General features: G+C 52.0%; 1 protein-coding gene across 1 annotated transcript in view; it reads right to left on the reverse strand.

The window, feature by feature from the left end:
• Positions 1-26,223, reverse strand: part of SLC9A9 (solute carrier family 9 member A9) — a 484,070-nt gene that overhangs the window by 41,102 nt on the left and 416,745 nt on the right. The window lies entirely within an intron of this gene.

Genomic DNA, 26,223 nt, shown 5'->3' on the forward strand with positions numbered 1-26,223 from the left:
TGACTTACCATCAGAAACTCTACAGGCAAGAAGGGAATGGCATGAAGTATTCAAGGTAATGCAAAACAAGGATCTGAAACCAAGACTACTCTATCCAGCAAGGCTATCACTCAAAATAGGTGGCGAAATAAAGACCTGTCCAGACAAAAAGGCTAAAGGAATTTATCACCACCAAACCAGCATTGCAGGAAATGTTAAAAGGACTGCTGATTAGAAATAAAAATATATATATAGAGAAACACAGGCATAAAGAATTAAAATGGCAATAGGTAAGTATCAATAATAACCTTAAATGTAAATAGATTAAATGCTCCAATAAAGAAACACAGGGTGGCTGAGTGGATAAGAAAACATGACCCAAATATATGCTGTCTACACAAGACCCACTTCAGAAGAAAAGACTCACATGGGATGAGAGTGAAGGGATGGAAAAAATTTCCATGCAAATGGGAATGAAAAAATAGTGTAGTAGCACTACTCGTATTGGACAAAATAGACTTCAAAATGAAGGCCATAACGAGAGATAAGAAAGGTCACTACATAATACTAAAGGGATCAATCCAACAAGAGGATGTAGCCCTGATAAACATATATGAATCCAATATAGGAGCATCTAAATTTATAAAAAACTTCTGAAGGACTTTAAGGGAGAGATCAACAGCAAGACAGTCATACTAGGGGAATTTAACACCCCACTGACTTTACTGGTTAGATCTTCTAGACAAAAAAATCAACAAGATAATCGTGACTCTAAATGACACACTAGATCTAATGGATTTAATTGATATTTACAGAACATTCCACCCCAAAGTTGCAGAATATACATTTTTTTCAAGTGCACATGGGACAGTCTCAAAGATAGACCACATGTTAGGACACAAAACTAGTCTCTACAAGGTCAAGATGATTGAAATCATATCAAGCATCTTCTAGGACCACAGTGGCATAAAATTAGAAATCAACTACAATAAAAAAACTCAAAATATTTGAACACATGGAGACTAAATAGCTTATTAAACAATGAATGGGTTATCAAAGAGATCAAGAAAGAAATAAAAAACTTCCTGGAAATAAATGAAAATGAACTCACAATCACCACAAATCTATGGGACACAATGGAAGTGTCCTGAGAGGGAAGTTCATAGCACTATAGGCCTACCTCAAGCAAACATGTTTCCTTCCCATAGTTATGGCTATGCATCCTTTAGGTCTCAAAAATCTCACTTCCTCTAGGGCCATCCGCACTCTCTGTCCAAAGTTATATTGACCTGTTTTCCCCCATCCTTCCTCTTCTATAACTCCTACAGGGACATAGTTGATTTTTTCTAATAGCAGGTAGCTCAGTCATTGCTGGTGTAGGCTCTCTAGAGTAGGTTATATACACCTCTTCCCAGCTCTATAATGGTAGACTGACATCAGCCAGGGTGGGAGTATTTACACCCTCGTAATTGGTATATGTTACAAAGCAATGTTTTACTTTTTCTTCAGATGGATGGTTGCTAAACATTTATTAGCACACATAAGGGTTGGAGGTACTCCAGTTTGTCCCACAGAGCCTGGCTCATAATAGGGTTCTATAAATATTTATCAAATTAAATGAACATACTGAATTGTGGCCATACTGAACTGTGCACTATCTTTCTACTTGACAATGATTTCATGAGGTTAGTACTGCTTCCGTTACTTTCAAATGAGGGCATTTAGGCTCAGGAAAGTGACTTTCTCAATGTCAGAGTGAATACACAAGCTGATGATCCCTTGAGTGTGCACCCTGGGGCTCTGCGCTAGTCTGTTGCTTTCTACTCTTGGCTGTCTGCACCCACACTGACCCCAGCCTGGCTTGGGTACCAAGCAGATTTGTCCCTCTGGATTCATTTGCCTAGTCTCCAGTCTCAGAATAATAGCAAGTTGGCTGCCCACCCTCTGTCTGGATCAAGGTCTTCAGCCTGCCTGCTGGATGTGCCCAGTCTTTGGGGACCTACATGTAACAGAACATGGCATGATGAATAAGGGCGGGGAGCCTCTGAAGCCCAGGCCTGTGACTCAGCCATAGGGTAACCAACTCATCCCAGTTTGCCTGGGACGTTCCTGAATTTAGCACCAAAATTCCCTTGCCCTGGGAATCCCCTACAGTCCCAAGCAAACTGGGATGGTTGGTTGCCCTACTTGGAACACAGATTTGAGGCCATCAGAAGAAGGGAAATCCCAAAGGGGTTCTGAAAGCATAGCATCTTCTCAGCCACTCCCTTAGGTCTACCTTCACCATGCCTGCTGGCTCTGTGTCCCCATCTTCGTGGGTGGCCGGGACCAAGAGCAAGTCTAAGCCTTTAATTTCTCTAAGCCTTTGTTGATACATCTATAACATGGAGATAATGAGAACCAGCTACATAATTTGTTTGGTTCAGTGTAAAATGAAAATGTGGGGCCCCTTGTTCAAAAATTAAAAGCTTCAAGATGGTGACCAGTGAGCACAGGGTGCTTTTGCATGGGGTTTCCCTGCAGCTCCATGCCCTGGGCTCAGGAAACTGCCTTGGACACAAATGAAACACCCAGCATGCTGAGCCGCAGGGATTCGGGCCCAGACACCGCAGCGCTGAGCGCGTGCCGGGGTGGGGGGGGTCATACCCAGGGGCGTGCTGACTGTTGCCGAGCCCTGGCCCCCCCTGGCTTGCCCAGTCTCTCCCACAGCAGACAGCGAATTCTTACCTTGACAGTAACCTGAACTGGGTGGTGTTTTATAAGTCACTCCAGCTTCTCTAGGCTCAGATTTTTCCTTCTATAAAACGCAGGGCTGCAGAGAATCTCTGAAGAGCTTCCCAGTGCTAAATCTGGTCCAGCCAGCCCCACGACATTTACACGTGGGCAAGGTCCTAATGCTTTTGAAAGCTTGCTGAGGTTCTATTTGGCCTTCAAGTGCCGTTCATATCAGAGAGCGTCTGCCTCCAACCCGAATGCATAAACCAGGTTCTCAGGCTATTTCTAAAGTCCCTCTCATTCAAGGTGCACCCGTCTCCACGTGAGCCGCCTGAGGCTTGGGATGGCCGAGGGCCCTGCTGGGGCAGGTACCGAGATGGAGGAGAGAGCGATGAAACCCAGGTCCTCCGCAGTGTTACGCTCTCAAACACCAGCGGGTACCTTTGTATTGTACTTTACAATTATTCTTTTCTGGGAAATTTCTCATAAAAATAAAGAGGAAGTACAAAAGAAAAAAAAGGAACTTTAATTTGGCCTCATAGATTATTTTTTTTCAAGTAAGTCCGCATTTTTCTCAAACCCTGGATACCTGACCCAGCCATGGTTTCATGATTTCTCTAGTAGCTTCTGCTCACTAAGGATGAGGGTTTCCTCTCGCCCCGTTTGAGTGTGGGATTCCCAGGCCCTTTCTTCTCACGTTTCTACACTCTGGGTGCATAAACAGATATTCCTTTAAAGGCACAGCTTCTCAATCTTTAGTTTCTCCCCATCTCAACTGGTCTTTGGTGGATATCTGATCAGGTTCTTGAAAGCAGAGGTTGGATGAGGGAAGGGGTGTTCCCAGCCGCCGCTTGGGTCGGTCCATGTGGACTCCCACAGGCCTCTCCGTGGGCATCTGGGCATGTGCCTGGCTGGAAATTTCTGAACTTTTTCTAAGGGTGAGAGTTAGAGAAAAAAGTCTCTCTTTGTCCTTGGAAATCTTTTCCCTTCCTAAAATCATGCTCACCTTGTCTGTGCTGGTCCTTTCACAGTTTGGATCACTGTTTGAGGGATTTATTTTTTAACTTAAGGTGGTACTTTCACAGGAACTGGCTCAGGGCCAGAAAAACATGCGTTGTTCCGTGGGAGTGAAGACCATAATTTCATGCTCTTCTCTCGGGTTAGCCCAAGCTTTGCTGCGTTGCTGCGGGACCGAGGGCTGCCTCCAAGGCGGCTGGAAAGGGCTTCCCGGCGCCCTTGCCGTTCACGAGATTCAGGACAAGGAGCATCCTCTCCCTCTTCACGCAGCTCAGACGGGGGCCCGAGGCTCACACACTAGGGCCTGTGATCCGCCCACGGCTGCAGTCAGCCTGTGGATGAGGCTTGCAATGTAGGGACAGTTCTCAGGGGGAACAATCTCCCTTCTCCGTGGGGCCGTGTAATAATCTCCCTTCTAGAAGCAGGTGGCGGGAATTTGGGGCTGCTATGAACTGTCAGCGGGTATCCTGCCAGCGTGGGAGCTGAGGGGCCTAGAGTGGAAGGGGGGGTGGTGCGGCCTTTACAGAGCAAAACCAGAAAGTCTTACTCTTTCAAAAATCCCAGTTTAGAATCTAGGCTTGTTCCAGTTTTGGAAATGGATGCTTCCTGCTGGCTGTCCTGGCCCAGGGAAGCTTTCTGCCTCAGAGACTGGGTGGAGTTGTAGAGCTCTAGCAGTAGTTGTGCAGGTAGCCAGGATGCCCTGGGGACCCGGGGAGCGAGCAGGCATAACCCCGTGTGTGCCGAGAGGCGGAGGTGCGGGGGGTGTACCCGCAAGAGCATGTGTCTTGGGGCCCCTCACATGCTCACGAGGGTGTGTAAATACCAATAGGCACAAATGGTCGTAGCATTCATGAACAGGAAATCAGGACAACATTTAAGTTCTAGAAAAATATTCTGGGCCTAAAATCCTTAAGGCTAAGAACGTCGTCAAATCAAACCGGATTGTTTATTTGGGAGGATGTGGGATGTCCTTGGCCCTCACTTTAGAGATCAGGAAATGGGCGCCCAGAAAGGTTCAGTGAGTCACCCGAGGTTGCAAAAGGGAAGACTCTGTGTAAACAGCCCGATTTCCAGACAACTTTCCCAGGTAGATTAATCTCAACTAAGATTAAGCCTGGCTGAAGATGGTGGTCTTGTCTTTAAAAGCGAGTCCACTGTGCAGTGATGGGCCCTTGGTTACTGCCTCGTCTATAACAACTGGCTTCCTCCTGGCTGCCCAGCACCTCTCCTATGTAGGAGGGGTTATCGTTTCACGATAAAGAGGGGGGTGTCTCAAGGAGCAGGAAAGACAGTGGAATGCCCGATTACCAGAAACCAAAACAAATATGCCTTCACAGTCTGGATTTCGATGATTTGGGTCTACCAAGAGAAGATGTTGCATGGATGGTGAAGTGAAATGGAACATTATTTGGGGTGGAATCACAAATATTCCACAATAAACGTGCCTGCTCTCCTTATTGGTTATGGCCCTCTCTTTTGGTTAGTTGGGAAATTTAATAGAATAAAATCATTTAAATATCTTGCTTTGTCATAGAATTGTATAGCACTTAACAGTTAATGAGAACATATCAGCTCACATGTTCCAAGCATCTGTTTTATGAGGTACAGGTTTCCATTTTATAGATAAAGAGATTAAAATAATAGGAAATACTGACGTGCTCGAGAGCACGCAGCGAGGTGGCCAACACAGGGCTGCCCCCGAACTTCTATCCCAATTCAGAATTCCTCTCCCACCATATCAAGGTCAGTTTTTTCAGGTTATGAGAAATTCTTCCCTAGGACCCAGGTAAAATCAGACTTTACCTCCGGGAGGCTAGTTGCTTCTATGAGCAGTAACTACACATTTTACCTTGCAGAACTAAGCAGGAGTAATAGGGAGGATTAGGAATGAGCAAAACTGTATTAGAAGCAGGTGACATGTCATGTCTCATTACACATAAAATAAAAACACTGGGGAAATGTCTCTTCTAATTGCGCGGACAGTGCTGGGAGAGCAGCTATGTGCCGGGTGTCCTTTTGCCTCTACCCACTGTCCTGGCTGACTTGGCTCCCCTCTGTGCTGAATACCAACCGGAAACATGAGACTGGAGAATGAGGACTGTGGCCCCGTATTTCAGTTTCTCAGAGATATTCCTAAATTCAGCCTCAGAGAATACATCATACTTTCCTACCCAGTAGGGAGAAGTTAAATGAGTTAGACCTTTTGAGGGAAGAGACACATTCTATTTGTGACCAGAAGATGAGAGGAAGCCTGTAGTGCCAATCTTCCTGGAGGAGCAGAGTCTGCAGCTGACAATCTGGTCTGTTAAAGTCTTTTTAAAGTTACAGTGAAGCAAAGCACCCCAGGGAAATAGTTGCTCAGAGGACTTGGTGTAACCTACTTCTCTCATTTGCTGAACAAGCACTGGTGTTGGGTGGGTGGGTGGTGCGTGGGTGGGTGGCAGTGACGGACGGTTGGAAATGCACCACAGCAAGGCTCAGTCCAACAGCAAGTGAGAGAAGCAGGAATTAACTCTCAAGGACAAACGGCGACGGTTTCCAAGATGTTGGGCCTCAACTGTAACGCCACAGAAATGCCTCCACCTCAGGGCTAGCCGGCTGCTCAGAAACGTGAGCGTTTGCCTGGAAGGAGCTGCCCTCAGATCGTTGCTCCCTCTCCATCTGCCCATCCCTGCATCTGTCCCGAAGGAGAGCAGGTAGTGCTGGGTGTCACTCCGGGGCAGTGAGGGGCCTGTCCAAGGACGCTGGCTCACAGGCGGAGCTGCGGTGGGACCCGGGCACCTGCGCAGTCCCCCGCCCCATCCAGTAGGCGCACACCCGCCCTGCTGACACGGCGACAGGGAGGTAGTGCTCTGGGCCGCCCTTCCATGGGTGGCAAGCACCCTTCCGGGAAGGTCTCGCTTTTGCAGCGGAGTCCCTCATGTCACACGCTCCCTCAGCGCAGCTGGTGACTGTTTCCGAGGTCAGGCTGACACCGCCCCCGTCACACCTCTGGCCCTGCTCAGACCAAGGCCGCAGCTCTGCTGCTCAGGGCGGGCCCAGCCAGCCTTCCACCTCAGGGAGCCGGCCGTCGGGGCGCACGCGTCCCCTCCCTCCCCGCCTCCCCCCACCGTGCCCAGGTCTGCACGTGGACCCTGGCAGTGACCACAGGACGGCCTGCGAGGTGGGTGTGGCTGCTCTCCTGGAGCGGGGGCGAGCGGGTGACAGTCCTGCTCGTGCTCAGGCTACACAGCCACTCGAGACGGGCTCAGCGAGGGGGGTTTGTCCCAAAGGTTGAATCCTGTCCCTGCCTGCCTCTGTCGTATCATTTTCTGTCTCCCTGTAGCCATAGGAACATAGCTCCATGTGTAATCACAAAGCATACTCGGGCCGGCCCCGCTGGCGGAGCGGGCGGGCAGCCCAAGCCCTGGCCCTGGCCGTCCTGCTGCGGCCGCGGCCGGAGCCACGCTCCCTGGACCCAGGCTCTGTACTCTCTCCAGGGCACCAACACTGGTTTCCTCCTGGATTCTCCCACAGGTTCCAAGTGTTGTTCCCATTTTACAGAGAGAGAAACGTGTGCTGAGAGCAGTGGAGGAGGGAAAGTTCACAGTCTTTCGACCTCTTGGCTTTCGGGAAACACTTGGTTTTCCCTTCCTCTTCCATCCTGGGGAGAAAGGCAGCCTGCTTCCCTCCCCGGGCTGTCCTGGGGAGGGGCCGGGCCGCAGCTGGTCTCCAGAGTGGACCTACCCACAGGGCAGGGCTGCAGCTCAGAGCAGGGGGCAGAGGGGCCCACTCACCATCCCACAGGCCAGGAGACAGATCCCCGTGAAAGCGCATTCTGTAGGTTTGGGGATGGGAGTGAATGGTTTGAATTATGCATAGTTTTCAGGGATTTGAAGGGGGACGGTGTGAGTGACGCACAGCTGTTTCCACTTAATAATTGATTAGCAAGTATCGCTGTAAATGAGCTCAGAGTTTAAAACATAGCTACATGGAAACCAAGCATTCTAAATCATTCTTGAGTGGCCAAAGAAGCTTCTCCAGCGGAACACCCAAAGGTCTCCTTAGTCCCGATTTCCCACACAGCCCTGCTGGAAGCTACAGGCCCCACATCACAGGGACAGGCTGTGTCTGATTCCCTCCTGCTGGCTGCCTGCAACGCACTTTAACTGGCCCCCAGCAGATGCTCCAGCACTGTGGGCAAAGCTGGAGGAAAACATCGCCCAGACACAGGCAGTTCGAGCTGGCCTCCTGCACTCTGGCAAGAGCCACATGGCCGCAGATCAACCTCAGGCCGGCCTGGGGCCTCTCAGAATCGGCAATCACAGCACTCTGCCGCGGGCAGCCGAGAGGCCAGCGGCAGCGCTGCTTCCATCAGCCCCTCGCACCTGGGAGGTTAAACATAAAATACTGTTTCGTTTTCAAAATGTTCTCACTGGAGAGTGAAGAGTCTAATTCGTAGAAACAAATAACCCCAGGGTGTGAGACTCGAGAAGATTCCGGAGAGGGCTGTGGTTATTAATGGGCAGCCTTAGTAGAGAGCCTCATAGAGGAGGCAAATCCAATAAAGAAAATCAATTTCTGAGAACAAATGGTTTGGTACAGACAAGTTCGAGCACATCTTCTGGTCATCTCAGTGATGGAAGCCCTGTCCCAGTCCCATTATCCTGGGCGCAGACGGCCACACGCTGATCTTCCTAAGATGGGATCTCTGTGCAGATCTGGGGGGCTCGTCCTGACAGGGCGAGGGTGGCGAGAGCCCCGCAGCACATGCTGCATCTGGGGAGAGTCCTGTGCTCAGCTCTAAAGTGTGCTTTGTGTCTTGAGTTGACATAGTGTTACAGGCCATGACAAAGCAGAATGTGGTGTGGTGGCCGCTGCTCCGTCTCTGCCGCTTAGCACACGGGGAACGTGGCTGGCCCACGCCACTCACTTGCTTCTCTGCCTGGTTTTGTTTAAAACCACACTTTAGGATCATGGTCCAGGAATTAGAAGACGATAAAGACCGAGGGAAGTGCTTGTTCTTGGTCAAGGAGACTCAGTGACACTTATTTTCTGTACCAATTTTAGGCTTTTATATTATCTTCTCTAATTGGAAGAATTCCCACTTGGGCAGAGTTATAGATCAACCCCAGGTCAGATGCTCCCTGAGTACTGGGAAAGTGAACATGGCCCCATGGCCCTGTGCACATGCGAAGGTGGAGTCTGGGGTCCGGGTGGAGAGAAAACGTCTCCAAATGGCAGCTAGAAAGGACCTTTGGCTGGTGAAAAGAAGTCAGGAGCGATGGAAGACGGTGACACCTGGTCCCTTGCCCAAAGCTGCAACTAGAGGCTCTGTGATTCGTATCTGAGTTTCTGAGCAGACAAGTTGGCGTATACGTGGCTGAGACAGCCGGGCTGAGGGACACGGGATGCGGAGTTGGACGGTTTGGAGCTAGTGCATGAGGAGGAAACGAAGCATTGTTGCAACTGTGCAGGCGAACACACTCCCCCATCTGTAGACAGTGAGACCACGTGCCACTCGCAAGACCAAATATGGCCACATGGCAAAGGGACTGACCAGCTTGTATCGCTCTATGGATCAATCCAGCCAACATTTCCAGTGTGCAGTCCCTGCATGCCAGGGAGTGTGCCAGCCCATGGAGCCTAACCATGACTATGACACAGTCCTTGCCCTCCAGCCTGCTCCTCGCCTAGTGGGAGAGGCTGAAAGGAAACAGGCAACTCAATTCCTGTGCTCAGTACGCTGAGAGGGGCTGGACAGGGCCTCTGGGAATATACAGGACTGTCATTTATTTCCAAACTCGGTGGCACAACCTCTCCTGCACGACAGTGCTTCCCAGACAAGCTGTGTGCAGCCAGGTGCCTAGCAGACAGTACTCCACGCAGTAAGCTGTCTGCAGCCAGGCCTCAGACTGTACTGACATCGACACCCAGCCAGGCCTCAGACTGTACTGACACCGACACCCAGCCATGCCTCTCAGACTGTACTGACACCGACACCCAGCCAGGCCTTTCAGACTGTACTGACACCAACACCCAGCCAGGCCTTTCAGACTGTACTGACACCGACACCCAGCCATGCCTCTTAGACTGTACTGACATCGACACCCAGCCATGCCTCTCAGACTGTACTGACATCGACACCCAGCCAGGCCTTTCAGGCTGTACTGACACCGACACCCAGCCAGGCCTTTCAGGCTGTACTGACACCGACACCCAGCCAGGCCTTTCAGACTGTACTGACATCGACACCCAGCCAGGCCTTTCAGGCTGTACTGACACCGACACCCAGCCAGGCCTTTCAGACTGTACTGACATCGACACCCAGCCAGGCCTTTCAGGCTGTACTGACATCGACACCCAGCCATGCCTCTCAGACTGTACTGACACTGACACCCAGCCATGCCTTTCAGACTGTACTGACACCAACACCCAGCCAGGCCTCTCAGACTGTACTGACATCGACACCCAGCCAGGCCTCAGACTGTACTGACACCGACACCCAGCCAGGCCTCTCAGACTGTACTGACATCGACACCCAGCCAGGCCTTTCAGGCTGTACTGACATCGACACCCAGCCATGCCTCTCAGACTGTACTGACATCGACACCCAGCCAGGCCTCAGACTGTACTGACACCGACACCCAGCCATGCCTCTCAGACTGTCTTGACATTGACACCCCCACCAGGCCTTTCAGACTGTCTTGACATTGACATCCCAGTGATGCCTTTCAGGCTGTACTGACATCAACACCCAACCATGCCTTTCAGACTGTCTTGATATTGACACCCCCACCAGGCCTTTCAGACTGTACTGACATCAACACCCCAGTGATGTTAAGAAAATACTTGGCTGACTCCATATCAGATACACACATATGAAGTCATGGTCTCCGGACACCTGGGAAAACCCTGACGATCTGACATGGATAGTAGGGAACAGTGGCTCCCTGGAGCCAGCAGCTTATAATGAACACACCAGAAAAAGAGCAGAGAGGGGTGGTATTGACAACATTCAGAGAAAATTCATAGTAAACATTTAACACATTTTGTAAGTCTTACTGCATCCATTTCCCAACAACCCTACCAGGAAGGAGCAATCCTTATTTCCATTTTATAGATCAGCAAATGGAGGCTCTGAGAGGTCAAACATCTTGGGTGGGCGCGGCTTCACAGAAATGCTAAGGGGTGGGTGCAGAATTCAGCCTTAGTTCTGGTCCCAGGGTTATTGTGTGGACTAAATGAATCAACCCTTGCCAAGTGCTAGGAGCAGGATTGGAAACGTCGCCGGCACTTGATAAGGGTTAGCCATTGTCACACACAGCCAGATCTCTCCCACAGACCCTTTCCAGGTGAGCGATCTTCCCTCAGACAGCCACCCCAACGCAGAGCCCGCAGTGATGAAAGCACTAATGATCTGCCTCTAAGGGGAAAGCGACGTGGCAGGAGCCTGCCAACCCCGTGTGGTGAGATGAGAACGTGGTGGGCATCACTGCGAGGCGGCCCTCCCGGAGCCCGGCTCCGCAGCAGTGAGGCTCCCCCAGGCCCACTGGGAGGACTCCACACTCATTTGCCTCTCACTTGTCCATCCAGTGGAGGTCTCAGTGGCACCAAGACATTCCGTGGTCAAAATCCTCCTGATTCCCACACCAGCAGGAGGGTGTATGAGCTCTTTGGGGGGGGGGCTGTGTGAGAGATGAGACTTGGGGAACCACACTTCCCACCAGTTTTCCCCAAGATGTAGGCACTGTGCACTGGGGATAGCAGACATCTATATTCTTTCGTAAAAAACAAATCACTGTCCATGAATGTCATTATTTATTTCTAGAGATTCAAAATGTTCTGTGTTTCATTTTCTACCTTCTCTACCCATCCTAATCTCTTCATAAGCTTTTGACACCCAATAGGATTCTAAAAGATTGTTCTAACCACGAGCAGTAGGCTGGATGTAGGTTTATAGCTGTCTTTACTTTAACTTGTTCTCAGACAATCTGCACTCAAAAACTACACTTAAGGTGGTTTCACCATTGGCTAATAACTGTTCCTAGGTGCCAGTCACCCTTCCTTCAACAAATCCAGGCTGGGATGTTTCAAATGGGAGATGAGCAATAAATTAAAATTATGAGAAAGGACCCATTATTACAGTGAGCTTGAAATAGAACCATAAGCTGGCATTTTTGTGTTGTTTCTTTGAATAGCTCTAAGTAGCATTTAATTAACCCTGTGAAGTAAATAGGAGAGAAAGGTTATTAGGAGCATTTTTCTCCCGAGGAAATAAATATGGAGAGGAGAAGTGACTTGCAGTCAAGCAGAACCTGTAACTGGGTACAGACCTCACAGTCAGCCAGTAAGTGTGACAGTCAGGCGCCCAGCAGCAGGCACTGGACCAGGGAAATGAAAGAACCCACCAGTCACACACGGCTGACTTTGTGGGGCAGGAACTCTGGACTTGCGCAGTCCCCGTCACTTCCTCACATGGGGTGGCGTCGGGGCTGCTATTCCTGGTCTTTACTCGGCCGACACTAGGTAGTTCTGTTGCCTCCCTGAAGATAAGGTATAAGATCCCCTGTCTACACAAACGTAGTTGTTGCTAGGGTCCTTGAGACTAGCTGCCTGGAACAGAGGCAGGACAAAGGGAGCTAGAGAGCAGAGATGCTGGGAGAGAGGGACTTGAGCTCGGCCTGCGGAGGTAGGCTGGTGAGGGGGGAAGGAAGTGGGAGGTGACAAAGGAGGCACAGATTGTGACAGGGCTAGCAAAGCATCTGGTGGGTAAGGCTGGGCTTGGGTTGTCTTCTGATTTCACCCATCACTAGTCCTGGGTCTCTGGGAAGGTCTTTTATATTGGTTTTGATTTCTCATAATAACTTTGATTTCTTTCAATAACTGTCAAACTAAAAATATATACTCACTATGTAAAGAAATGGAAATTGCCACAAATTTAGCTTCTCGAGGTGGCACCTAATGACACGAGAGCCCACTCTGAGCGGCCCGCCCAGGGCCTGAGCATGCTGGAGTCCTTCCTCGGCACCTGGACTGATGGACAGAACCTTTCAGCAGCAGTTTGAAAATGAACTCAGAAGGGAGACTGTGGTCCCCAAGGAGGACCCTGGGCAGCCTGGCGGAGGCTTCCTCTGTCTCTCCTTGGGTCCCGCAGGTTCCTGGGTGACCTGGGCAAAACCACTCTGGCCCTCGCCTCCTGTTTCCCACCTGCAGCACAGGGTGTGGGGGATGCATTACCTAACATCTGTCACGCGCCTTGAAGGTGAGCACGCCCTCTGCTGTCCCTGAGAAGTCCGTTCCCTTAGGACACAGGCCACCTTGCGGGGTGGTGGCTGCCCTCCCCGATGGGACAAACCTTTCCATGTTTTCATGTCACAGAGAGAGGGGTTTGTTTAATTAGTAGGCAGTGTTTTTCTGGAAACAGCTCCTGTGAATTAGCAGAGGCTGCAAACTCCCCATGTATCGTCATTTGTCTTTTCCCCCTGCTGACATTTGCAGTCTGTTGCAAGTCACAAATTCCTGAAAGATAGATGTGCTGGGGGGAAGCTAAGTGGCAATGGTGACAAGCTACTAACGATTTCTGCTGATACTGAAATTTGAAACCTTGCAAGAAACAGCCGCAAGATTATCAGGGCAAAATGGTAGCAAAATGGCAGAGAGAGTGGAGGCCTCTGGGTACACGCCTCGTGTTTCTATTTTGCGGGCTCTGAAACGGGCCGACAGTCCCCGGCTGCCCCTTTGCCTTCCTGGCGTATCGCAGGGGCTGGTGCTGCTTCAAGATCTTTGCCACATGTAAGGCCCAACTGTCTGCTGACAGGAGGCCGGGCCTCTGCCTGCGGGACAGCGCGGGGAGGCTGGTGACAGTCCTCCGCAGCCCTGCAGCTGCTCGCGCGCGGGTCGTTGCCACCGTCTCTGCGCCGTGAGCTCCGCGGGGCAGGTGCCCGCCCGTCTCACTCACTGCTGCCCTCGCTGCCTGGGCCCTGGTCACGGGCTGAACAAGTGTTGCTGAAGCGAATGACTGCCACCTTCCCTGCACCACGCTCAGGGACAGCAGCCTCCTGCTTACAAGAGGCAGCGTCTGTATCTGAGGTGCAGGCTGAGTCGTGTCCCCCAAAAGATCCATCCAAGCGCTAACCCTGGGACTTGTGCGACCTTATCTGGAAGGAAGGTCTCTGCAGAGACCATCGAGTCAGGAAGTCGACTCGATGGACCGGGAGAGGCCCTCAACTCAATGACTGGCGTCTTTAGAGGAAGAAGGACATTTGTCCATAGAGACACGGACACAAGGACAGACGGGAGAAGACGATGTGGAGCCAGAGCAGAGACTGGAGGGCGGCAACTAGAAGCCAGAATGCTGACGGCCCGACATCAACCGCCAGGAACCAGGGGAGGCGGGCAAGGAACCTGCCTTGGGGCCTCTGGAGGGAAAGTGGCCCTGCTGACCCTCGATTTCAACCAGCTGGGCTTCAGTGGTGCTTTGTTACAACCAAGGACACTGGCACGTGGAGGCTGTTACAGATCAGCAAGAGCCCGTTTGGGGAGCGGGAAGGGAGGACAGTCTCCGTGGCAGGCAAGCTCTGCTTCCTCGTGGACTCCACTGCGGAACAAGGCAGTGTGTCTCCACGCACGGCAGCTCTGTCCCCGTGCTGCGGTGACGGTCTTGAGAGGCAGCAGGGGACTGTGCGGACTTATGGAGGCCTCCCCTTTGTGCCCAGGAGCCCCTGACCCTTGCTGGTCTGCGCCCTCCACATGCTGGGAGACAGGTCTCCCAGTTCCCTTCGCTTGTGCACTCACTGCGGTGGAGGCCGCCAGCTGTCCTTGAACTGACTGCCCTTCCTTTTGGAGCTCTGAGTTCTTACTTCACATCGTCACCGTCCTCTGTTTCCAGTGAGACAAAGGGTCTGCTATGGGCACTGTGGCCATGGGTCAGCCATGCTGTAGGACACTTCCCCTCACATTAGCTACAATCAGCAAGGCCCCAAGAGTCGGCTAGAGCAGCACAGTGACTACTCTGAAGTATGTTCCCTCCTGTGATGCGGGGATATTTAAGAATTCAAGTCAAATGTTTCTGGAGTGTCACTGGGTCTTGGTTCTGGTCGTCAGCTCCTTAGGAACACTCCTCACTCTGGAGCAGGCTCTCCAACTTGCCTGGGTGGCGGAGTCTGTGGCAGTCTGTGGATGGCACAGGTCTCTCCCTGGACAGGTGAGCATGCACACAGCATCCGACGGCCCTCAGACCCAAGGTCCCAGTTAGGAGCCTCTGCTCTGCCCCAGACAGATCACCTGCCCCACATCTCAGCTTGTGGGGAGGCTGTGTGGCCACCCCACAAACTTCTCCCTCCGGCTTCGGGGAGATGGTGGAGAAGCCCGGGCCTGCAGGTGATCGCATCTGACTCTTTCCTTTATCTGCGTTGTTCATGTAAAAACTGCTCTCCTGGCTGGGGGCTGAGATGGGGGCAGGGGAATGGCAGCAGCCTTCCCTGAAGATGTTCTGAACTCCTGGGGTCACTTGGTACTCCCTGGGCAACAGGTGAGCCTGGACTAAGCCTTCCTGTTCATTCCCACAGCCTCTGGGTCCCCGGAGCCCCAGCAACAACAACAACATGGAAAACTTCTCCACGGTGGTGAGAACAGGCCCATGGCCACTCTGGTCGAATGTGTCCTCACTGCCTGTGCCACCATGTCACTTAATTCCCCTCAAGATTCCAGATTTTTTTCACCTGTAAAATACTGCTTGTGCAAGAATTGAATGGGAACATGCATGTAAAGTACCTGGCACAGTGCTAAGCAGTGAGAGCTCTGAGTCTCAGGAGGTGCCTGAAATCCTGACCCTGTTTTGTTAATAGATCCATGGCAAATAGTCAAGTATGTCTCTCAATTCCTCGCCCTCCATACCCTAAACCTTGCCATTGACCTTGGTTCCCCTTCGGACTGGGCTTTGCTCAGGCAGGGTCAGCTGTCTTCTCGGCGTGTCCTGTCTCTGCCTGCAGGCTCCAGGCCTCACCCTGCCTTTCATGCCACCTGGGCAAGTTAGGAGAAAGGGCTCCCTTAACTCTGCTGAGGGTAAGGATGCTGCGGGCAGACACTCCTGGAAGGCCACGGCCAGTCTCATAGGACACAGAGTCCTCTACGGCTCTGTGGGTTTTCAGATCTTTGGAGGCCACAGCCTCAGGGCAGCAGCATCAAAAGGGACAGTATGGGCTATCGGTGCCTTGTGAGTGACTTTATTGATTTCAGAGAGAGGAAAGAAGAGGGAGAGAGAGAGATAGAGACATCAATGATGAGAGAGTCATCGATCGAGCCTGCAAGCTGGGCATGTGCCCTGACCGGGAATCGAACCCCAACCACCTGGATCCTAGTTCGATGCTCAACCGCTGAGCCACACCCGGCTGGGCAATGAGCGACTGTTTAAAGTGAATCCTGCAGACCTGCTCTCTGCCTACAGCAGTGACTTCCAACCTTTTACATCTCACGGCACGTAAACTAATTACTAAATTCTGTGGCATGCCAAAAATATATTTTTTGCCCATCTGACAAAGAAAATAGGTGTAACTTTGATTCATTCACACCAGACGACTCTTGTGTTGGCTGTTGGCATTTTTTTCTTTGACAATCTAAGGGGAAAGAGGTGTCTCTGATTAAATAGTCAGATGTCACCTGTTTTAACAATTCCTGCAGCACATGGCTGGAAATCGCTGGCCTATAGGACCAGCTTGGGGAGGGCAGAGGGGTGCCAGCCATCACTTGTGCATGTCCTGGGACGTGCAGATGTGCCCTCGGTCGGTCCTTAAGCATCCTAACATGTATTGTGTTAGGAAGGATGAACCTCTCTCCTGTGGATGAAGCTCTGATACCACCTGGCATTGGCTTTCTTCTATTCAAGCATACATCTGCTCTCTGAGCACTTTTGTGTATTTGGTTACACGGAATATGCAATAAAAAGTTGTTCGCAGTAATGGAAAGAAAAAGTGTACAAACCTTGACCGCACAGTGAAAGCAGGTTTTAACTGTCTGGGACCCACCCACTGGAGAACTGAGCCCTTTAAGGGTGTGGGAAGGAGGAGGAATTGCTCCCCACAGCCATTTCCCCGTCACGCCTGCTGGGCAACCCTGCGCCCAGTCCCTGCGTAGGTCCCACTGCACAGAGGGCCTCTGGGCCTGGCAGGTATTTCTGCAGCCACCTGTGTCAGCCCCTGAACAGGCACAGTCCCTGGCCAGTGAAATACCTGCTTGAGGAGGAAACAAGAGGCCCCTCCCGAGAGCACTGGAGAAAATTACTCCCCCGAGTGGTGCTAAGGAGCCTCAGCTGGCGCCTGCCCTGCGGACCCCGTCACGTGTGTTTCAAAGGCTTGCTTCTGCCCCTCACCTCACCCGCCCTTCTCTTCCCGCTGCCGTCCCACCCGCTGTCTGCTGAGAGCTCCGGCCCAGCCCGCCCAGGAGGAGCCCTCGGTGTGGCCGAGGGAACCACAGCTCGCTTGTCCCCCCTAGAAGGCCAGCCCTCCATGAGCACCTGCACCCAGGCCCACCGCCCGACGCCGCTCAGGACTCCCTTTCCTTCCCTCTGCGTCCCTGCCGGGCACCTCCACCCGCCCCACGTGCTCCCGTTTTTAACTCCTCCCCATTTCCCCCCATGTCTTTGCTTCCCTTTAGAGCTCAGACACTCAAAGGAGTTCATTTAAGCTCACCATCTCCTCTTCCCCATTTAAAAAATTTATTTATTTACTTATCTACTTATTTATCCTCACCTGAGGCTATATTTAGTAATTTTTAGAGAGAGAGGAAGGAAGAGGGAGAGAGAGAGAAACATGGATGAGTTGCCTCCCATACGTGCCCTGCCTGGGGCTTGAACCTGCAACCTAGGTATGTGCCCTGCCTGGGAATCGAACCCACCACCCTTGGCGTACAGGATGTTGCTCCAACCAACTGAGACACCCAGCCAGGGCCCACTTCCTCATTTTTATTCACTCCTCAGTCTACCCCCAGCTAGCTTTTGCTCTGCCACTCCAGTAAGTTTGCTCTTGCCAAGGTCAACCAATGACCTCCGTGTTTGCAACTCCACAGGACTCTTCCCTGTGTCACTCGGCCCCTATCACAGTGGCCGCCCTTCTCCACACACTGTCCTACCTGAGTTCTCAGGACCTCAGCCCTCCTGGCCTCCCCTTTGCTCACGGGCCTCGCCTAGCCCCTAAACACAGGTGTTCCTGGAGGGGCTGTCCCCAGACCTCCTCTCTTCCCCCAGCACCGTCTCCTTAGGGGGGCCTCATCTGTAGCTATAAACAACATCTAGAGCTCAGCCAGTCATGCAGAGGCACACACACGTCTAAGCGGAATTCTTGAGCCCTCCCTTCTCCTGCCCTGTCCTCCTGAACCCTAGACAACACCACTGACACACAGCTGCTCATGTCAGAAACCTGGGAGTCGGTCCGATTTCTCGTTTGTCTCATGGCGCTCCCCACACCAAATGCATGAAAGTCCCGTGATTCTGCTTCCGGACTAGGCCTCCAGGCCTCACGATCGTGTGCATCAGGCCACCACTGTCCCTCCCTGCACCCCTGAGGAGGTCTCCTCACTGGCCTCCCCCGTGCCAGGCTCCCTTCCCCACGGCTCTCTGCCGCACAGCCAGAGTGACCCATAAAAAGCAAATTAGTACACAATATCCCCCCTTAAAACCCTTTGACGGGCGCCTGCTTCCATAGGGGCCGCAGGACTCGCACATCTGTCTTCCTCTGGGCTTTCCTGTGGCACCCCCTCCTCAGCCACTGTCCCTCGCACACGGCAGCCACACCGGGCGCCTTGCGCCCCTGCCAGGCCTTCGCACGTGCCGGTCCTTCTGCCTGGAACTCTTCTCGGGGCTACTTGAGAGGCTGGTCCTTCTCCTGCTCAGGCTCAGAAAACCCCTCCTGACACCTTTCCCGAGGCCGGCGCTCCGCGCACGCTCACTCAGTCACAGCAGCAACGGCCAGGGGTGCCACTGTCCCACTGGCTTCAGTTGACTTCTGTATCCCCCCTGCTAGGTCGTTAGGCTGAAAATTGCGTAACAGGGGCCACATCTTCTATCCCCACACCCAGGCGAGTGCCTGGCACTTAGTAGGCGCCAAATAAATATTTGTAGAATCAGTGAGGTGTTTGTCACAACTGTGTGCGCTTAAAATCAACGGCCACATGTGTCTCTCTGTCAGGGCCCGTTTTCTCGTCCTGTGCTCAGGGTTCTTACACCTGAGGGAGGCCACTCATCTATCCCAGGGTGAAATAAAGTAATTTTTTCCCTCAGCAGTAATGATCTTCTTGAATCCGCCAGCAGACACACATTCAGAAATGCCTTTTGAGATAATTTCAGTTGAAAAAGCTCAGAGATGATCTTGCAAGTACTCTGAGAGTGCAGTGGGGAGCTGGAGGCATATCCCTCCAGAATTTCAACTACATGGACTTGCAGAGGCTCCTTCAGACAGCACAGAGAGGAAGGAAGTCCACATGCTCTAAAAATTGCAAATGATAAATCCAAGTGAGAGCTAGACTTCCTCTCCTAAAAAAGCATCATCTATCACAAGGAAAGAGAAAAATCTATGCAAGCAGACTGGGGGTAGGGTAGACCGGGGTGAATGAACAGCAAAGGCATTTGCCTCTTAAATGTGGGGTAAAAAGAAAACCAACTTAGAAAGTGGTCAAACAGGGCAAAAAGGAGAAGTCCTTCTGCATGGGGCCGCGTGGAGCAAACCTGAATTTGAATTCAAGAGGAAAGGGAGACAGAGCTTTTGTCTGTTTTACTTTTCCACCTATTCTTTTTTAAAAAAACAGAGAGCGGAAGGGAGAGGGAGAGAGAGAGACAGAAGCATCAGTGGTGAGAGAGTCATCGATCGGCCGCTTCCGCAGGCCCCCCGGGGATGGAGCCCGCAGCCCGGGCATGAGCCCCGGCCGGGAATCGAACTGGTATCTCCTGGATTCGAGGTCGAGGCCCAGCCGCTGAGCCACGCCGGTCGGGCTCCGCCTCTTATTACTAGTAGATTGATTCCATTTCCTGTGCCGAGACTTTCGTTTCCTATCATGTGAACCCAGAAGCATTTTTTCCTGCCCCGCCCCTCTCCCCCTCTCCCCTCTGGCATTCTTGGTTCTTTCGCAAGCACCTCCCACCTGTCGCCACCCAGGGGGACATGGAGCGGTCCCCTAACCTCCTCCTGTTCAGCGTAGGTGCGGAGGGGTGGAGCTCTGGGTGGCCGCGGTTTTGGTGCGCGTGCTGGCACACTGCCCGGGACTGTGGCGGCAGCGGGTTTCCCGGCTGCCCAGGGGACGTCGAGAACATGCAGTAGCTCTTTCGAGCAGCAGTGCCGGTTCTTCCTAATTCATTCTGCACTCTGAGCACTGGCTCGTCCAGTTCCCACTAAAAGCTGCAAACCAGGATAAGAAAAGAAAGGTCCTGGAAGCCGCCTCTCCTCCTGCCTGCACCACCCGCCAACACGTTTTTCTATGTGGCCATTTCTGCTCCATGTACAAGTACTATCTGTGTTCCTGCCTTCATGGGTTTTAATCAGAACAGATATCTAGAAATTAGAATCTGAGCATTCTTTAAAAAACTAACTATTCTGAACATGGTTAATTTGATATTAGGTGTGTTTCACCTCAATAAATTATACAAAACTTAAGTTGATAAATAATAATAAAACTAATAAAACAAAATAAAACAAAAATGTCATTGCCCCTCCTCCAAATTAACTATTGTCTATGATACTCTGATGGTGGGTACATGTCGTTATATATTTGTCAAGACCCATAGAGTGTTCAATGCCAAGAGTGACCCCCATGTAAACTCGGACTTCGGTTAACATGCACTGTGAGCTCCCTGGGCAACGTCAGTTATGGGGAAACTGAGCAGGGAGAGATGGGTTAGGCAGGGACTCTGGTTTCTACTCGAAATTCTGTAAACCTAAAACTGTTTTAAAAAGTAAAGTCTAGTAAGTTTTAAAATGCAAAGAAGTTAATAATCTCTTTGGTTTTAAGATCTCAGATGATATTCAAGGTTGTCTCAGTGAACTAATCTGAACAGCGGGAAACCACAGCAACGGTGACCCACCCTCATGGATGCTGATGTAACGTCGGGGCCTAGGTCCCCTGATCGAGTGTGACTTGCTCCTCTCGTTTCACCCCCTTGACGCAAAGCCCTACACACCACCCGGAGCCCAGCATCCTGGGCTCTCTCTTCTCAGAACTTCCAACTCTCCGCCTGGAAGCGGCTTGTCCCTGGGAGACCTGCCTGACCTCTCCTAACTCCTGCACACTGCACACAGGGCTTCTCCTGTTCCTACTACAGGAGCTTTGGCTGCTCAAGGACATCTGGGTTGTTCTCTGGTTAGCTTTATCTATTCCCCCAACGCCCCACTTGCTATGGGCCCCAAGGGCTGCTGCCACAGGGCTCGGCGTCTCCCGGCCGGAACCCTGCTCCCGCTCGGATGCATGCTTGGTGCTGCTTAATGTTCTTCAGCAGCTTCGCCTGACCGTGTTTGATTCACGTAAGGATCTTGTTCAAGAGCCCTGAAAACATAACCTTGTTGTCTGATGGGGGCCCCGGACGTTCCACTCGAGTTAACCTTTGCATGTGGCACTTGTTCTAAAAGGCTCAGAGGGCAAGCACCCTACTCTCAGACCCAGCCCTCCGGACGGGCCGTTCCTGAGCCTCAGTGCGGCATCACCCAGGCAACGTGCTTCTTCCCAGTGCTCACGACGAGTCCTGCGGAGTACGGGCTGGTGCCGGTTTAGGGCAGCCTTACGGTGTGGTAGTTTATTGCCCCTTGAAGGGGGGTGTGTGTGAGTGTGTTTGGGGTTGAAGCGGCAGTGGGGTGCCTGACAGGAGCTTAAAGAAAAAAATGAGAACCTGAGATAAGCAGAACAGGGTTCAGTCGAGCCATGAGGAACAAAATAGCCCAAATGAAAAATAAATAACTTGTAGGATCTGTAAAAGAAACTCCCCTCTGTGTTGCTAGCAGCTGACCTCTGTTGACACAAAATCTGAAATCTCTGGTTTCCCACCAGGCTCTGGGGGGTAGCACTGGGGAAGCCAAGCTCCCCGGCCTCCACGCTGACACTGCCCACCCCCTGCGCTCCCTCCCCAGGGTCCTGGGGCCTCGGAGCTCCCTTCCCTGCATCCGGCTTCTACAGGTGCTGTTCACCGCGGCCGCAGGCAGGCGCCCACCGTCTAGCCTTCTTCCTCACTGTGCACCCTGTAGGCCCCGCTATGTTTTTCCTTCATGACACAGGGAAGAGGGTAATGAGGAGAAATCCTGAGAAAGAGCCTTCGAAATACTTGAAAAATGTTGGAGGTACAATTCGTGGGGAGAAGAATTGGGCCCAGCATTGACCCCAGTGGAAGCCGGTGGCCGGGTGGGAAGCTGCGAGTGGCCCCGGCGCGCGGGCCAGATCTGCTGCAGGAGAGGGGATGGGCCCCGCGGCCCAGCTGCATCCCAAACCAACATGGACTTGAGGCGGGAGAGCCAAGGGATGAAGCTTCACACTAGGTAGTCAAGATGTCTGTGAGGGGAACGAGCACAGGCGCTTTATTTTAAATTCAGTGCCAGGTGGTAGGGCGTGGACCTTATGAGGTTTCAGCTCACATTCAGCATGAGAACAGCCAGCTCCTCTGGAGCCGAAAGGGACAGTCTGAGGCCCTTTCCAGGGAGTGTGCCCAAGAGCCAGTGCCTCAGACCCGCAGTGTGGGCTACATAGCACCTGGAAACGGCTCTCTCATTAATACGCCTTCAAAAGCTCACAGGTGGCTCGGGGTTTTTTTGAGAGTGGCTTTTTAAGTAAAAATTTATTATTAATGGCACATATTTTAGGGCACAGTTAGCTGCATTTTCTTGGGTGTCGAGCACATGGCATTTCCTGAAAATCATGAAATAACCCCCATCTGTTCCGAGCAAGAGTGAGGAAGCCCATTGTCCTGATTCCACAATGCTTGACTGTGTTATAGTAAATGCCAACAGTGAATTAACTATTCCTTGGAATGTTCCAAATGTGACTTTTAGTGAAGCACATTAACCTGATGTGTCGTCATGTGAGCAGCAACTAGAATGGACTATGGGCACGTTCGCCTTTTGAATGCCCCAGAACACGGGAAGCCCTCCATGAGGCCTGCGCTGACGCACATTTCGTGACAGTGAGATTCTACATTAGATATCGCACTTAAGCACACAGCCAAACAGTTGCTGCTCCACGGTGATGCCAATTCAAATGAGAAACCACAGGAGTCGAGCAGGTTCTACTCTTTGTGCATCTCCGAATTGTCATGCCTGGAAAATAATCCCTTGGGGGCAGAATTTCACCTTTCCTTATAGAAAGAGTGCAGCCTTGTGTTCCAGGTGGGAGGGGTGACGACGCAGGGGTATGGCCCTTCTTCTGCACGTCAACCGATGAGGGATGGTCCTGGGCATACCCTGAGCATTCCCCTTGATGCCACACACAGGCAGCGGGTCAGGTTGGCCGCACCGAGCACTCAGCAGGGCCGAGCTGCACGGGACACGGCTGTAAGGCCGGTGGGTTGTCGCCTTGAGCACGTGGGTAACAAGAGCACGTGCAACATAAATGCCCAAAGACATGCTCTGCAGGGCTGCCGCGGAGCATCCTGCACAGCACCACCAACAGGCCTGCTACAATCTGTAGCTCTCTGAGCTATTTGAGTCGGTGCTATACTCAATTATTTCCTGTTGTCTAGGGAGCAGATCAGGCCCGAGGACCCAAAGAACGAGCTGTGTGGGGTGTGACCCCTCCAGATGGCAGTGTTCTGGCTGGTTCTGGTTTGTGACTCACAGGGAGCCAGGTCGTGGTGCCACAGGGATGGCAGCAGCCATCCAGCAGCCTCCTGAATTCCCACCAGGCATCGGTTACAGCTGGGCACCGGGAAACAGTGACGCGTAGGCGATGGTGTCCGTTGCCGAGGAATTCATTCACTCCCCCCCCATTGGTGCACTGGTCACCTCCCGAGCATTAATTACGCACAGCTGCATGAGGGAAGCGCGCATCGTGTGCGTGGCCATGCTTTCTGGGGGGCAGTCGTGGAGGGAGGAAGCGTTCAGGGGCGCAGGAGGGGAGGGGACGCTTGTACCTGGCGCACGCCCAGGACCTCTCCCGGGCGGTGACACTCAGCCTGCACCCTGAGGTGGGTGGGGGAAGGGGGCAAGGCCAGCCTTCGCTCGCATAGCACTACCGGTCACGACGGTGCTTTCCTGGGCTCTTTCGTGTGTCTGCTGACTGACATTAATTTCATTTAACCCCCACCCTACAGATATGCGTTTTCTATCCCCAGTTCATAGCTAAAGTAACCAAGTCTCAGGGACCTTAAGTAACTTGCTTAAGATCACAGGGCCATCTGGTGACAAATGTTAAATTTTTTTCACTCCTCCATGTTACTTTTAGAACTTTTATTTAAATCACATGTAAAACACAGGAAACAGAAGAAATCTGAGCAGTTGGGGAGTGTGTTGTGAGCCCTGCTATGGTCAAGTTCACTGTCAGGAACTAGAAACAGTCTCTCACTGTGAAGGAGGCAGGTCGACCCTTTGCCCAGGAAATGGGTGTTTCCACACCCACTAGTGTTTCTGGGGAAGACTGATGAGGAAGGAGCGTGTCTCTGGGTTGGAACAAGGCTCTCCCACCGTGAGTTCTGGTTGCCTCAAACTCTGTGTGCACATCGCATGGCGGCCCTCGCAAGGCCGTGGGCTTGCTTGGGATTCCACGAACAAACAGTACGAAAAATTCCCTCCAATTAGAAACACTTTGGATCCTCTTAAATGTCCTTTTGCAAATGTCTATAAAACTTGGATTTGTTTCACCAATTTAGCAACAAAACAGTGACCCATGTTTGCCTAATTACCGGATTGCTTCAGAACTAATAAGCAGGAAGCTGGTGGCGTCAGCAGTATTCAGAGTAAGCACCAGGTCTTCCTTGGTCTGAAGCTGCAATTCTAGAATCTCTCCACACAGCCAAGGCAGCTGTGACAACCAACACCCATGAGGCGTGTTTCATGCACAGCGTGGACCTCACCTCCCAGCCAGCAGGGCCATAGGCCGTGAAGCCTGGGCTCCCAGAGCGACGTGTCTCTGCAGCCAGGTGGGCCCGTGGCTTGCCCTGCCCAGGAGTGCAGAACTCCTAGCCCCAAGTCTAATGCCTCAGTGGTCGGACTGTTTTAATTACTAGCAATGGGGACACGTAGGGGGTGTTTTATTTATTTGTCATGGCTTACTCTCTCAGCAAGATCATGCGCATGTCATTGGTATCTGCTTTTTTATCGTTGGCAGGAGACCCGAGGACCCTGGCGCTCCAGCTGTGTTCTGTGCAGCACTGAGACTCCTTGGCGGGCACTCTGCCCGGGTGGCCCCGCTGGTTGGAGCATCACCCTGTGCACCCAAAGGTCACAGTTTCGATCTCCGGTCAGGGTCCAAACAGGAGGCAATGGATCGATGCCACCCCCCATCTCTCCCGCCTTTTCTTTCTCTCTAAAAATCAATAAAAATCTATCTGCACGTGAGGGTTAAAAAACAAAGATTCCTTGGTGGGTGAGAGGGATCTCAGTGGGTGTCAGGGGGAGAAGAAAGTGGGAGAGGGGGTGGACCCCTCGGCTCCAGGATGTTCATCCATCTTCAAACAGAGAAGTCCCGCTTTTATTAATTTCATGTTTGAAAGAAAAGGCTACAACTGGTGTGAAGAGCACTGTGTTAGACATAAGAAGTCTCTGGCAGAACATCTGCATATGTCAATCAATCGGACTTCTTTCCATTTTAATCGTCTGGAAATCCATTTTTGATCCTGTGCATGTCTGGAAAATGGGGCCTGAGCACAGTGGAGAAGAGTCGTCACAAAGCCTATGAACCTGACCCTCAGGAGAGGCCTGGATCTGCCTGCCAGCCATTCCACCGCGGCCAGTGGACTGAAAGTGGGTGGAAAGAGAAGGCCTCTGATTTCACAGTTCAGGTTACTGGTTTCAGCAGCGTATGTAAACACAGGGCAGTTGGGAGCATGCTGACAAGTCATAGAAGCCGCAGCAGGAGGAATGAACGGGGTATCGCCCCCCACCTCCCTGGAGGACTATCTCAGCAGGTGGAAGTGTGGGCTCTGGTCTCTAACAGATTTTGGTTTATGACCCAATCTGGCCCCTTCCTTGCATTGTGACTTTGAGCCTCAGTGTTTTCTTCCATAAAATGAGCATAGCGGTCAGGCTGTACTTCAATGGGACCAGGAGCTCCTTCATGGGACCGCAGGACTTTCCCAAAGTTTTCCTGATGGCTTGCCATTGCAGAGTCCCCTGAGATACTGGCTAAATGTACAGGTCCCTGGCACTGTCCCCAGGCTGCCTGAATCTGAATCTTCAGGGGGAGGCCAGGGCTCTGAACTTTTAACCAGTGCCCCAGGGGATGCTGAGCTGCCTCCACGTTTAGAAACCACTTTAGAGGCAACGTGACCAACCCTGAGCAAGATCTTGGGGAGTAAGGGGTGGGAAGGGAATCCCGAGCCCATGGTGACCCTGGCCTTGCTTCCCAGACCTGTGG

This window comes from Miniopterus natalensis, chromosome 6 (assembly GCF_054644295.1).
Source record: "Miniopterus natalensis isolate mMinNat1 chromosome 6, mMinNat1.hap1, whole genome shotgun sequence".
NCBI lineage: Eukaryota > Metazoa > Chordata > Mammalia > Chiroptera > Miniopteridae > Miniopterus > Miniopterus natalensis.